The sequence below is a fragment of the Episyrphus balteatus genome, chromosome 3 (assembly GCF_945859705.1).
Source record: "Episyrphus balteatus chromosome 3, idEpiBalt1.1, whole genome shotgun sequence".
Classification (NCBI taxonomy): domain Eukaryota; kingdom Metazoa; phylum Arthropoda; class Insecta; order Diptera; family Syrphidae; genus Episyrphus; species Episyrphus balteatus.
The window spans coordinates 81,599,565-81,614,346 of record NC_079136.1 but is presented as its reverse complement, the minus strand read 5'-3'; the positions used below and the strand labels follow the sequence as shown (position 1 = coordinate 81,614,346).

Here is a 14,782-nt window from a genome sequence, read left to right as displayed (position 1 = left end):
GATAGCCCTCAATATAAATAAAAATATATGTAAATGACCACAAAGAGTGAAATATGGCCCACCTCATGAGTTGGTAAAATTGCACAGTAGGCCTTATTTGACACGTCCTCAATTCAACCTTTTTTTTTTTAGTTTGGCAAAAAAAATCAAGAAAATTTTAAGTTTGATAAAAACAACTTTAAAAAAAAAAGATACAAAAGTATAATATTTTGTGGGGGTATGTATGAAAAATTTATAGAAAATGGATGAATTTTAAACTTAAAATGAGTTTTATCAATTACGTATTGATTAGACTTACAAAAAGTAATTTCATAATGTTCAATTATATTATATTATTTTATATTTTTATATATTATATTTGGCTGTCAGTTTTTTTTATTAAATTGTATTCACATTAAAATGAGATGATTTTCCGCTAAAATTAAGTGGATTTCTTTTATTTGGATATTCAAGAAATAAAAAAAACATTTGTCCGCTTAATTTAAGACGAAAGTCATCTTGGCAAAAAAAACATGCAGAAATTCGCTTGTTTTTAGGTGGTTTCTCTATTACATACAAATTGGTAGAAATGGAGACTCACAAGCCTTTGCAAATTACCAAATATTTTACGAAATTGAATTTCTATTCCAACCTTAAATTTCATCTAAAACTGATGTGTAAAAAAGTAAGTTACAATATTACATTTAGACGCAAATAATCTGGACGCTTGTACCTGTCAGAAATGAGTTGCATGAGCGTTCTATATGACAAAAATTCACAATTGAAATTGTGAAAATTCATTGGCTGAAATTTTCGTGTTTTAGAAAAATCTTTAAAAACGGTTTCCAGACCAAGTTATTTTTGACAAAATCAAAGAAAATCTAATACCTTTGTTTGCCTATATAGTCTATTGAATAGACCCTTTTGGATGGAACAAATTCGTTCAAGAGTTTTTATTGCTGATTATGATTCCTTGGCATACAAGAATACTCCAGCCAAAAGTGCTACTAAATCCATTGGTGCATTTCTGAGAAAACGGCAACACTGGTCGGTTTTCAGTTTTTTTGATTTAACTCGAAAACCAAGCCTGACTTTGAAATTGTTCAAAGACACTTTTCATAGCAAATTAAATTTTCTGTCAAGTTAAGATGGTTAAAAAATTTTAAAAATTATTTTTGACTAAAATTCTAACCTAAAATCAAAGAAAAAAAAGTTAAAAAATTGACAATTTTATTTTTTTTTACTAAATCAAGGGGCATTTTGTGTATGTAGCCGAGACGTCCAAACTTTGTACTAATGAAATAAAGTAGAGGTAAAATCCTTTGATAATATGCAATTTTTAATTTTTTTTGTCAAGAAACAACTTAAATGTACCTATTCAAAAACTAGCACTTTTTCTAAATTTTTGACTTTTTTAGTGAAAAGCAAGTTTTTAAAACTCGATAAAATCCTATTAATTGGTAACTTTTAGACTTTTAAAGTAAACATACTTCGAGGGATTGATTTAATATAAACTAAATATGACAAACAAAAAAATTTATTTGCATCCTTATGGCCTTTTGTGCAATTTTGTGTATGTGCATTTTTATAAATTCGGGTCGAATGGATGGACGGAGAGCCATTAGCTTTGGTCTATTGCATAGAAGAACATTTAATACCAACTCTTTTACTGTTTTCAATGGCCTGAAAAACAATTCTTGTAAAATCCGCGACCAACGAAAAGTTTCTCTTGAAAAACGAAAAAAATACTGTAATGAGTTTGAAACAAAATAGCTCAGGCAAATTAGTAAATCAAATTGCACTTTTCGCGGGACAAATTTTTTTCATGGAACGTGTTTAGGTGAATGTCCTTATCGTAAAATTGAATTTTTTGGGATGATAAGATATCGGGAACAGCCGCCATCTTGGAAAAGAGGTCGGTGCCGTTTTTATTTTATAACTCCATTTTTACTCATTTAAACCAAAAATGTCCGAGGATAAACTTATTATCAATTAAATTATCTAAAAAATGATATACAAATGAATTCCGTGAGTTAGTTAAATTCAATTTTATAGTCGGTCAAAGTCCGGGTTCTTCTCGCTCGGTTAAGACAATATGACATTTTTTCAAATATCTGAAGAACTTTTGATTTGTTTGGGATTTTCTTCAAGAATGAATTATAGCACTTTTAATTATCTATGAAATGAACCCTTTATTGTTTTTGTAACCATCACATTGTAGAAGCAACCAAACGTCGAGGTCATGATATACGATTTTTTAACTGAACTTATTTGGGATTTCAATAGTTCAAATAAACAATCAAAAATTAAACACAATAGTCTCGAAAAGGTAACGGCTTACACACCTCATATCTTGAGTTATACTTATCGTAATGCTGAGATTGAGGTGTTCATGTTTTGGAAAAATGACAGGGCATCAGTTCTTATATTTAGAATCTTAAATAGTGTCACTTTAGATTATTCACGTTAATTGGAAAATTCACTTCATTTAAAACCTCGAAAACCATATAAAGGTTAACATTAAAGATTTCAAACTTTGAATTCAATATTTAGACGAATATAGTTAAAAAACTGTTTACTTATATTTTGGTTATACCTCCACTTCAAAAATTTGCTCGGTCTAATAGAAGAAAACTTGTTATTTTCTCACTTTTGACTAGTAGAATGTGAACTTCGACGTTAGATGGCTTATACATTATGTTGGTTACAGTTTAGATAAAGGGCTCATTTTATAGATAATCAAAAGTGCTATAATTCATTCTTGAAGAAAATCCCAAACAAATCAAAAGTTCTTCAGATATTTGAAAAATATCATATTGTCTTAACCTTGCGAGAAGAATTTGGACTTTGACCGACTATAAAATTGAATTTAACTAACTCACGGAATTCATTTGTATATCATTTTTTAGATAATTTTATTTTGAATAAGTCTGTCTTTGGACATTTTTGGTTTAAATGAGTAAAAATGGAGTTATAAAATAAAAACGGCACCAACCTCTTTTCCAAGATGGCGGCTGTTCCCGATATCTTATCATCCCAAAAAATTCACTTTTACGATAAGGACATTCACCTAAACACGTTCCATGAAAAAAATTTGTCCCGCGAAAAGTGCAATTTGATTTACTAATTTGCCTGAGCTATTTTGTTTCAAACTCATTACAGTATTTTTTTCGTTTTTCAAGAGAAACTTTTCGTTGGTCGCGGATTTTACAAGAATTGTTTTTCAGGCCATTGAAAACAGTAAATGAGTTGGTATTAAATGTTCTTCTATGCAATAGACCAAAGCTAATGGCTCTCCGTCCATCCATTCGACCCGTATTTATAAAAATGCACATACACAAAATTGCACAAAAGGCCATAAGGATGCAAATAAATTTTTTTGTTTGTCATATTTAGTTTATATTAAATCAATCCCTCGAAGTATGTTTACTTTAAAAGTCTAAAAGTTACCAATAAATAGGATTTTATCGAGTTTTAAAAACTTGCTTTTCACTAAAAAAGTCAAAAATTTAGAAAAAGTGCTAGTTTTTGAATAGGTACATTTAAGTTGTTTCTTGACAAAAAAAATTAAAAATTACGTATTATCAAAGGATTTTACCTCTACTTTATTTCATTAGTACAAAGTTTGGACGTCCCGGCTACAGACACAAAATGCCCCTTGATTTAGTAAAAAAAAATAAAATTGTCAATTTTTTAACTTTTTTTTCTTTGATTTTAGGTTAGAATTTTAGTCAAAAATAATTTTTAAAATTTTTTAACCATCTTAACTTGACAGAAAATTTAATTTGCTATGAAAAGTGTCTTTGAACAATTTCAAAGTCAGGCTTGGTTTTCGAGTTAAATCAAAAAAACTGAAAACCGACCAGTGTTGCCGTTTTCTCAGAAATGCACCAATGGATTTAGTAGCACTTTTGGCTGGAGTATTCTTGTATGCCAAGGAACCATAATCGCCAATAAAAAGTCTTGAACGAATTTGTTCTATTTTTGCTCTGGAGCTCGGGTCTATTAAATAGACTAATAGCACAACACAAGAGTCTTTAGCTCACTACTTTAATCGTTTAATGGCAAAAAATCTTAAGGCTATTCCAAAACTCATTCACCCCCCTCAAAAAAGACATCCATGAAAACTTCAAGCCTTTTAATAGGGTTTAGAAAATATTATAAGGGTCTTAATGATAATCTCTCTTCCGATTAATCTTATATGATTAATGATGTTTTGTATAATATTCTCACACCATAAGTATGTGTATATTTTACCACAACTTCAAATAAATTACAAAATCAAAACCATCACTTTTAAAGTTACCCGAAACTTTGACAAGAGTTTTTTTTATTATTTTTTATTGTTATGAAATTTGTGCGAACATTATTTTCGCCGTTCGTCGAGTTGTTGGAATTTTGTTACAGCTTTATCCCTTTTTTTTTAGTCAAATTGTCTATAAAATTAAAAAAAAAAAAAAAAAAAAAAAAACAGAAAAATCTTTCCTTTATACTTTGGAAGTCTATATTTTCAAGACGATATAGACTATTTCAACAGTTAGCTTCGCAAAAGCCACTTACCTATCAAAATAATTTGAAATTTTACCCTTTCACGTAGAAGGAAGATTTTGATAGAGTAGAGAAAAACAGTTCCCTTTGCTCTTCATTTTGTCCTTCTGACACCCTAAGAGCATTATAGAGTTAAAAAGAAGAAAGAACAAAAAAAACTAAGTTCCTATAAGGTATACAGGATAAAGTTTCCTTTGCTATTAAACTTTGAATTGATGAATGATGACGATTCGTCGTCGTTGTCTTCTTCATCGATATCCCTCTCTCAAATACACATATAAAAAGCTTTCGTCTTTTACATTCCATCACTCCTTTTAAAAAGAAGATGGACTTAAAAAAAAAAAAAAACTACCTACGGGTTTTTGTTGCTTTCATTTCACCCGTATCTATTGGCTTCTTTTAAAGTTATCTTGTCTTTTTTTTATTTTTTTTTTGTACAACTCTATGTGGACCCTATTCTATACCCTGGGTTTTTCTGAGCAATTTTCTCCAGAAAAATAAAAAATAAAAGTCCTTTACAGAGAAGTGTCCTTTTACTTCTTCTATTTCAATTCCAAATGGATAGAATTCCGATACACCATAGCACCTTTTTAGAACTTGGACATCGATAACAAAAAGAAGAAGATACATCTTTTATTCCGTTTGAATATATATTCGTATCTATCTATCCATCTATCTATCAGTTGACCAATTTTGTGTCTTTCGATATTTATCTTTGTCGATATCTACTTCATCGCACTTAGAATTGTTGGTTGTCTGTTTTTTTTTTTTTTTTTTTTGTATTTAGGTATTTATTTTTAGAGCAATAAGGGTTTGTTTGGTATTCGTAAAATAAATTCCAGCTTGACATATCAATGAAACGTGATAAACAAATAAAGGCTTTGCAATGCAAATCCAAACTTTGTCTTGTAATTCTGTTGGTTTGAAGAAAACGAAAACGCACATTTATGTGAGCACTACGCACTCCAGCCTCTCAGCTTTCGCTGGTTACTTTTCCTCTTCCGAGCATTAGTTCTAGAATAATTCATTCATCGACTGTCCGCACTTTGCGTGTGCGTCAAAACTAACGCACGTCATATGCTTGTCAGCTTCGCTAAGGATCAGAATTTCAATTGCGCACTTATTGGTTGTGCATATTTAACGTGTGCGATAAGAACTAGACATAATGTTCATAGCACAGCGCACACAAAATTTCCATTCCATGTATAGCTTTCTCTCCATTTCGCACGATCGCAAATATTGCGAAATACTTTAAGGTGCGCACACCTTGGGGCGCATTTGATGTGCTCCTGTCAATATACGCAGGGAAATTTTAAACTGGTGAACATTAATGTACTCTTATTGCTTGTGCGCACCTAATGTGTGCGATAACAACAACGCACACTTAATGCGCACACCATATGCCTGTTTAGAGCAGATCACATTTTACTTCACTCATCAAAATGTTCATAGCACAGCGCACACAATATGTCCATACCATGTAGCTATCTTTCCATTTCGCACAATCGCAAATATTGCGAAAACACTTAAAGGTGCGCAAAACTTCTGTGCGCACACCAAATGCCTGTCAATATTCATTGGAGAATTTTTAACTGGCGAACATTATAGTGCATGAGCAAACCTCAAACGTGCGGTAAGAGTTTTTTTCAATTTCAATTTTACAATAATGAACTCAATGCTTGTGCGCACCTAACGTGTGCTATAACAACTATGCACATTTATGTGCCTTTTTACAGCAATACAATTCGTCCATAACAAATAGCTCTCTCTTCATTTCGCACAATTGCAAATATTGCGAAAATACTTTAAGATTAAAAAAAAAAAGAGATTTAAGCAAATGCACATGAGTTGTGCGTTATGCTATATCAAGTTTGTGCGACCCATAAGTGTACTTTACTCTATTTTATTTTGATTATTGTGTTTTCAGTATTATTTTTTTTTTGTTTCCTTTTTTTTATAATGCATAATTTATCAAGCGGAAATAATTGCCAGAAAAAAATAAAAAAAAATACGAAAGAACCGTGTACAAAACTTCGAGTAAAACTTTATTTTTTTAAGAAGGAAGAAAGGTCGAATAGAAGGAAAAAAGTATATCTTCTGAATTAAGTCCATTTGATTGATGGTAACTTGTCGTCCGTTTGAGAGAGAATATTTTTAAGCAATTTCTCATTTTGTCTCTTTTAGTTATATTGTGTCTTCTAGACATTGTCTTTACACACCTCATCAAGGTCCATCACTTTATATATTTTTGGGAAACAAAAAACAAACTAAAAAACTACCAAAAAACCAATAAGAAACATTTTCACTTGCAGGGGTGAGGGGTCTCATGTGTGCGGTCGTAAGAGTGTTGCATGTCACGCTCATACATTATCCGCGCGCAGAGCACACAACAAAAATGCATTTTCAACAACGAAAAACTTTTCTAATTGGAAATAAATCAAAGGTGCAAGCATATCATGCGGGCTTTCGCCCCCCCCCCTCCGCCGTTCCTATCTTTTCTGTATCCCTTCTTCTTCTCAACACCACTCATTTAGAGATACTGTTTTGTGTTGTAGGTATGGTATATGGTTTGAACTTTAGATGCAACCCATGAGCAACCAAACACAATGGGGAAAAATAAAACTATTTCCGGTAGCGATGTCGTTTCGTAAACTAGAAAAGGATGTGAAAAAAAAAACTGTCCTTGTGGCTCTTGTTTTTCCCACATCAGTTGTAGGTACATACAAAAGTATATATGAAGGTTTTTTAACGACGACGTTGTTGCTGTCGTCACATTGGACAAAGAACCAAGCGGATACACATTTTCCGGTGTGGCAAACAAATGGCCCTGAGAGGGATAAAGGTAGGTGGTGGTGAGTTGTGCGGGTGGATTGGGTTCGAGTTCGGGTTTTGGCTTGGGTTTGGTGTATACAGTACATGTTAACGAATATTTGCATCGCTCGGCGATTTGGATTTGCAAACAAAAAGCAAGTCGCTTTAAGGGTTTTCTTGGTAGATTTTTTAAAGGTGGGTATTATTTCTGGCGAAAAAAGGGAAACATTATGTTTTATTTGCTGTCTTTTGTTTTTTTTTTTTTTTATTATTAATTTTTTGCCCCCAGCGGACCTTTCTTTATACTTTCTTAGTTGACTTTGTCTAATTGAAAAAAATACTTTTATTTGTTTTAAAAAAGGTTTGACAGATCCGAAAAACAAGGCAAATATTTACTTGGAGAATTTTTTTTCCTTTGAGGAATAAGATTGGTTTGGTTGAAGTGAAATGCTTTTTTTTTCTATTCACAGAAACAAACCAAGTTATAGCAAGAGCACACTAATTACAGATACACTTTATCCAAATCAAATTACTTGTGATAAGAGCAACTTTTTTTGATAATGCACCAAGTGTTTTCATTGTTCAATATTATAGATTTTTAGGCGAAAAGTAAAATTTGTCAGTTGCGTTTCGAAATCGGAGAAAGGAACATTTTATACCAGTAGTTATATAACTTGGAATAAAAACCTTTAAAGCCCATATACATAAAATAGTTGAAGAAAGAATAAATCAATCCCGAAACTATACAGATCAACAACAAGATAACATCAAGCGTTACTCAGTTGCTTAGAAAGAATTTTTACAATCAGCGAAAGACCCGCCTCTACAAGACCCGATTCTACATCCCAACATTAAGAAAGAAAGATTATGGAATAACAACCAAAGAGGTCCACAATTTAAAGATAGCAGACAATTAATATGTGCAAATCCGTTGAAACGACCGACGAGAGTCTTGAACTTTGTTCTGAATAGCATTTCAAAAAAAAAACTCTTCATCTACAATATTGGATCTTCTAACACAAAAACCCTTGACATTATCAGCAATTGAACCAGAAACTTGATCATTATATTAATTTTATATAAAACTCATCCCACCATAAACGGGACACGTTTTCATATCACAGGGAAATATTTAAATGGATTGTAGATTTCGAGAGGAACACAATTCCATAAATAATGTACGCGACCATTATAAGGCAAAACCTGACTACAAAAATTTTTGGTTTGGTCACTGTACTTCATTTCATCCAACAGATTTTCACCACACCAGTGAATTAAAAAATTAAAATCTTTTTTGGTATTATTCTGCACTATATTAATCCCCACAAAACTAAATTTTATCCTCTTCTCTATGAAATACAAGATTTTTCATATGGAGGCCTTACAACTGAAACGGACCAAGTCAAAAAAAGAAAAGAAAAAAATCCAAATCTAGTGCCTAGTTCTGCGCAAGGTTTGACTCTACTAAAATCTGTTTGATCCAAAAGTGTTTTGATTCAAATTGTCATTTGTGCAAAAAAATATATTCACCATAAGATTCAATGGTAACGTTTTTACTTTAGCTCGTTATATCTCCGAATTCACTTTTTGTGACTTTTTTCACTTCAGCTTTTAGCCCACCCTATATACCCATTAAAGGTATACCACTAAAATTTTCTGACGAGGCAAAATTTTAAGGGCTGGTTTAGTTGGAGACCTAACATTCAAGATTCAAAAAGCCCACAGCACTCTTCTCATTCGGATCAATCACAAATAAAAGCCACATCTGCAATTTGATAAAAACTTTCTGGTGACAATCTCTTCTGGATAAGTCGGAGAGACCATGGCATTCCTGGAAAATAATTCGATCCACTTTTATAACGACGAATCTAAAACTGGAGATGGTGTTTACTGTTTAATAAATTACTGCAACGTGTTTCAGAACGGAACGTTTAGAGATAAAAGAAGTCCTGGCTTAAAGAAAACATTTTATCAAATGAAGATTTCCGTATGTACTCGGACAGCCAGGCAGCCATTAAATCTCTACTAACTCACCATCAGCAATTTAACATTCACTTTTGCTGGGTCCCGGGCCCCAGGGGCATTTCAGGAAAATGTGGAGCCGATGAACTTGCCAAAATTTGAACGTTTGTATTACCAAATAAGTTCCCCAATCGGTAAGTGTAAACTAATGCTACAAATAAAATAAAACTTAGGTGGAGTAATATCACCAAATGCTTCATTAGGAGCTACAAATGGTACAACGACTAGAAAGAAAGTTATAAAGATTCATTGTGGTATCACGACGGACCAATCATGGTCTAAAGGGTATCGGCTCTCCTGCTAATAGCAACGTTAACCTAATTTAACCTTAACTTGGTTATATCCTTAGGTATTCTATCAGCTTCTCAAATTCAATCTGATTAAATTTTCATTATTTAAAAAAAAAAAAAAATCGTATTTTTGCTATTCGAGCAAAAAAAAAAAAAAACTTGCACAGTATATTACAATATAGAAGATCAGCAATTGTGACTTGACTGAAATTAATTTATTGCATTTTTTTCTTCCTAACCATGGCTAGAAAAGCAACCCGCGAAAAAAAAACCTAAATATGACGATTCCATTAGAATTTAGAATGGTTGATGGATGGAAACACATACTACTAACCATAACGATAATTATATTTCTTTACCTATCTCACTCATATCCTGGGAAAAACATTGAAAAACGGGTGAAATGATGATACTATTCGCTTTATAACTCTTAACATAACCTAACCTATCACAAATTGAGAAAAAGAAAAAAAATTGACTAACAAACTAACAAGCAAACAGTTTAATGGGTTAACAGACTGACAAACTAACGATACAAAGACAAACAAACTAACAGGCCAAAAAATTAGAAAAATAACCTAACCTAAAAGGCTACCAGACTACAAACTAACATACCAAAAGGAAAACCTACTAACTACAAACAAACTAACAACAAGCAGGCTTACGTAAAACGGACTAACAGTGTAACAAGCTACCAGATCAATAGATTGGCATATTGAAAGGATAAATATTAATACATTCTCATTCTCATTAATAACTAAAACTGTTTAACCATAAAACGATTATAAATCGGCAGATAAAAATAGTTTCCTACGTTTACAAAAAAAAAATTAATTTCCCTAAGTGTCCTTTGTCAAATATTAAAAAAAAAATCTAATAAATTTAGTAAGACAAACTGACACCTTCTTATCCCACGAGACCAGCACCTCCATACTCTTTACTCGGATAAGTAATGAACAAACAATTAAATCGAAAAACTAAATCAACATAGCCGCAAATATACTTTGCATGTTAGTGTGTCCTTTTTTTTTTAAGTAGAACCCATATGTACCTTATATGCATGTCTATATGATAAGTGATTTGTCATTGCCAAATAGTGACACATAAAATAGAGAGTCTACACAAACATTTACATACATACAAAAATATGTATAAATGAATGATCAAACATATAAAATATAGAAACTTCCAACCCAAAGAACTTGATAAATTGAATGAAATTTCTCAATTTTACTTTTTCGTGTGTGTGCTTTGCTTATATTTGGGAGCACAAAATTCTATTTGATTCAAATCCAAACATTATTTGTAGAGAACCTTCATCGAGTAGAGAGAATTCCTTTATAGCCTTTCTTAACGAAAGTATTTTATCAATTACACACGACATATATGAAGAATAGATGAGTCTGTCTTTCTATATGTCTGTTTGTTTGTTTGTTTGCATGCTGCTTACCATCTGGAAACTATCACAAAAGCATCAAATTGAAATTAAGTATCCTTTTCCGCACACTTCTCCTCCTGATGTGAATATCGATTACAATAATGGAATGAGTGGGCAGTAGTTAAAAGGATGTAGAGGTACGATTGGGTAACGAACGGCAAGTAATAATTACACCCTGACACAGCACTCTTCTTATTCGGACGTATTGTATACGTGTGGCTGAAGGTCCTTTGTTTGTTGCTGCTGACTGTCTACTATGCCTGCCTGTTTACTGGCCTAAAGTGTGTCCATGGAATGTCAATTGAATTTCAAAAGGAGTTTTGTCCACGTCGTTTGAGTTCAAGGAGGAAACACCAAACTCGACGAACAAAAAAAAAAAAAACGAACAAAAAAAAGAATTAAACAGAACATGAACAAGTATTCTCGCCTCCTTTGACATACAAGGACAAGTCCGATGTAAATACAATTTTTCTGCCTATTTTGTTGTCGTCCTTTTTTGTCGACATGGGCGGGAGACGACGACATTGTACCCTTAAACATTCAACCACCCATATCGCAATAATAAGGGCTCCTCTGGGAACAAATACACACACAAATTTGGCTCCCTCTTCACTGATGCTCATTATTGTGCTGTCATATCACCCCCATCATACTCATTGTTGTGGTGGGAAAGAAAAGCTTTTATTATTTCATCATATGTATGATTAAATTAAAACAAAAAAACAACAACAACGGCAATGTATCGCAAAAGGACACAATTTTAAATAATCATATCATATCATCAGTCGAGCGGAAGTTCAACGGGAAGCAACAATGGCCGACAGCCGATATGGCAACAGGGTGGTTTGGTGGCGCCGGCAACAGCAATGTAACGTTATACACTGTTACTGTAGTGGCTTATATGAGAAACATTTTCTTTATTATTTTCATCATTATTTTGGTTTTTCTCTTTAACTTGTTTTTTTGTGAGACTTTCTTATGAAATTGCATTGGGAATTCCAAGCGGAAGGACACAATTAATATTATTATATTTTCCATGTTACTTGGAAGAAAAATTATTGGTAAAGTATGAATTTATTATTTTGTTTAACTTTGCGATATTAATTATTGGGAAAATTGAGACTTATTAATGAATTTTATTAAAAACAAAAAAAAATTATCAAGGGCTATTACTTAACGTATGGATAATTACAAAGGAAGAGATAAATAGGATGGAGTAAAGCATTCTACAGAAATATTGATTAAAAAAAATGTAACGCGAGACATGCTGTAAACATACTTTGTAAGCCTTAAAGAACCCACATAGCCAATTTGGTTCAGTACAAACTTTTATAATTATAAACCAAGATGAAGTAAGTTTCATCCTACAACTACAATTTATTAAATTGATTCCTTACAAAAAATTAATATATGAAGTACTTTCATTGAATCCTTGGCCTCTGTTTGCTCTTATGTGTATTAGAACATTATAGCTGTATGAAGTTTAAGCATCCATTCAAAGGAATCTGCTTAAATGGAACATTTAACAACAGCAATACTGCAAGTGATTCAAATAACAGCTTAACAATAGCAACCCAGAGAAGTATGCTAAATTATGAAAATATTCTGAGCCAAAGAAATCAACTGAACCGGACGGCTTCAGCTAACTTATCTCTTAAATTATAAGATGCTCTTTAGTCAAGTCATTACTTTCAGCTTCCCGTGTGGTACGCGATATCTCATAAACAACCACGAAATAGTTCCAGTGTTTAAAAGGGAAATTGTGAGGGTTTGTATAGGACTATTCTTCAATCGCCATAGGCAAAAACACTATAACCATGAACAGTCTATGAGGAATCCAAAATCATACAACCAATTATTAAATTTAATTTTTAGCGACTACCATCCAAAAAACTCTCGAAAGAAGAAGCATTACCACTCGGCAAAGTCCTGTCGACAATGGAAATTCTGAACAAGAATTTTGGTCTAGCAGACAACGCCGAGGCAGTTCAGCTCACTATCGCTTACAACGATCAATCATTTTTATCTTTTAGTTAGATATGATATCGCATACTTTGGAATGTCAAAATAATGGCTGTTGTGTATCTGGAATTCACATTTTAGTCCCAGTATATTCCTAAGCCCATAAATGGTTTCAAGTTCCAAGCAACACAAAAGTTCAGCACCCCTGAAACTTAGCAGTTAAGTTTATTTAGGCTGAATTTGAGCTCCATTATGCCAAAGGATTCTAGATACTACCTGGAAAAACATTTAATATTTAGCAACATTCTCCACATCAAATACTTTATAAAAACATAATTGAATTTTATGTCTTAGGTTTGTTGACATTGTAGTTACCACTTGAAATTATTGGATTTCAGATACGGTCAACTCATTAATAACGAATCAGGGATATAACAGTTACAACAGCCCGGATTCAAAAAAAAATTGAATCACAAATGATGTTCCCACATTGCAACAGAAACTATTTAATCGGATTAATTTAAATCGGAGATGCCATAATCTGATATAAACAATTCCTTAAACTAACATCTTCCAATAGAACGCTTTCGGCCGATATCTTTTATAAAAGTGTTGGAAACAACACATCAGTGATAATGGAGTTCAGCAAACAACCTCCAATGATGATGAACGAGCTCGCATGTACAAGTCATTTTACGGACCACAGTTAAACAATTCAAAAGCTTTCAGTTTCTTGAGAGACTTCAAGGCATAAAACAAGAGCCAGATACAATGATAAAATGAAGAAGTAAAAACTTCTAAGCACAAAGCAGAATCATTTCTCTTTTATTTCTTCTTCTTTTTTTTGAAGTAAAATTCGTCCAAATCCGATAAAAAATTTAGAACTTATATGGGAATCAAAGAAAACAGTAAGACGGATGTTCGAATTTCAATATATACTTATACAAATATTCAACAATGAAAACATCGCCTTCGCCAATAATGCCGAGTAAAAATTGGATAGTATTTTTTTCTAAAGATTTCAATTACAGATATCACATAGATGGATTCACTTTTACCAGTGTAATAGAAGAACTTATCCAAATGAATGTACCGCTTCAAATCTAAGAAAAACGATTAAAGTTTATCAAACATGCATAAAGCCGACTTTGAAATTTTACTATTTTGACGGAAATTGTATGCAGAACACAATTCTTGGCAAATTATAGTCAATTATCGAGCTTTTTAAAACCTCTGTTGACCTTTTTTCATTAGAGTTCTAAATAACGTAAAAAACTTGACTCGCAATACCTAAAGTAGTAGTTTAAGTAGATTGCTATTTACAAATTATGAAAATGTGTTATTCCCAATGGATAAACAAAAAAAAAAATACCTTGTAAGCCCACACCAAATAAATAAATCAATTTCAAAACTGATGCAAGTTCCCACGAGAAAATAACATAACTCCTCTTTTCACTTAACTAACCTTATTTCCCAAAGAAAATTTCAAGATACATACACATAAAACGTTTTTCCTTTACCACACATTTACTCTTTTGGTATTTTTCACTTACATTGTTCAAAATCAAAATAATTTTGTTTAAAATTCCAAAAGCCCATTTGCAGGAGAGTAGTAATCTGTGGGATAAGGATAACTAAAAACAATGAAACACAATTAAAACTTCTTCTCTCTTCTATATTTCTGGGTAAAATTTTGCAAAATTATTATCAAAAGAAGTTTATGGCATGATAT

The 14,782-nt window shown here is 32.1% G+C and overlaps 1 protein-coding gene across 4 annotated transcripts in view; it reads right to left on the bottom strand.

Moving 5' to 3' along the window:
• Positions 1–14,782, bottom strand: part of LOC129913331 (maternal protein pumilio) — a 464,853-nt gene that overhangs the window by 362,091 nt on the left and 87,980 nt on the right. The gene's annotated exons all lie outside the window — the stretch shown is intronic.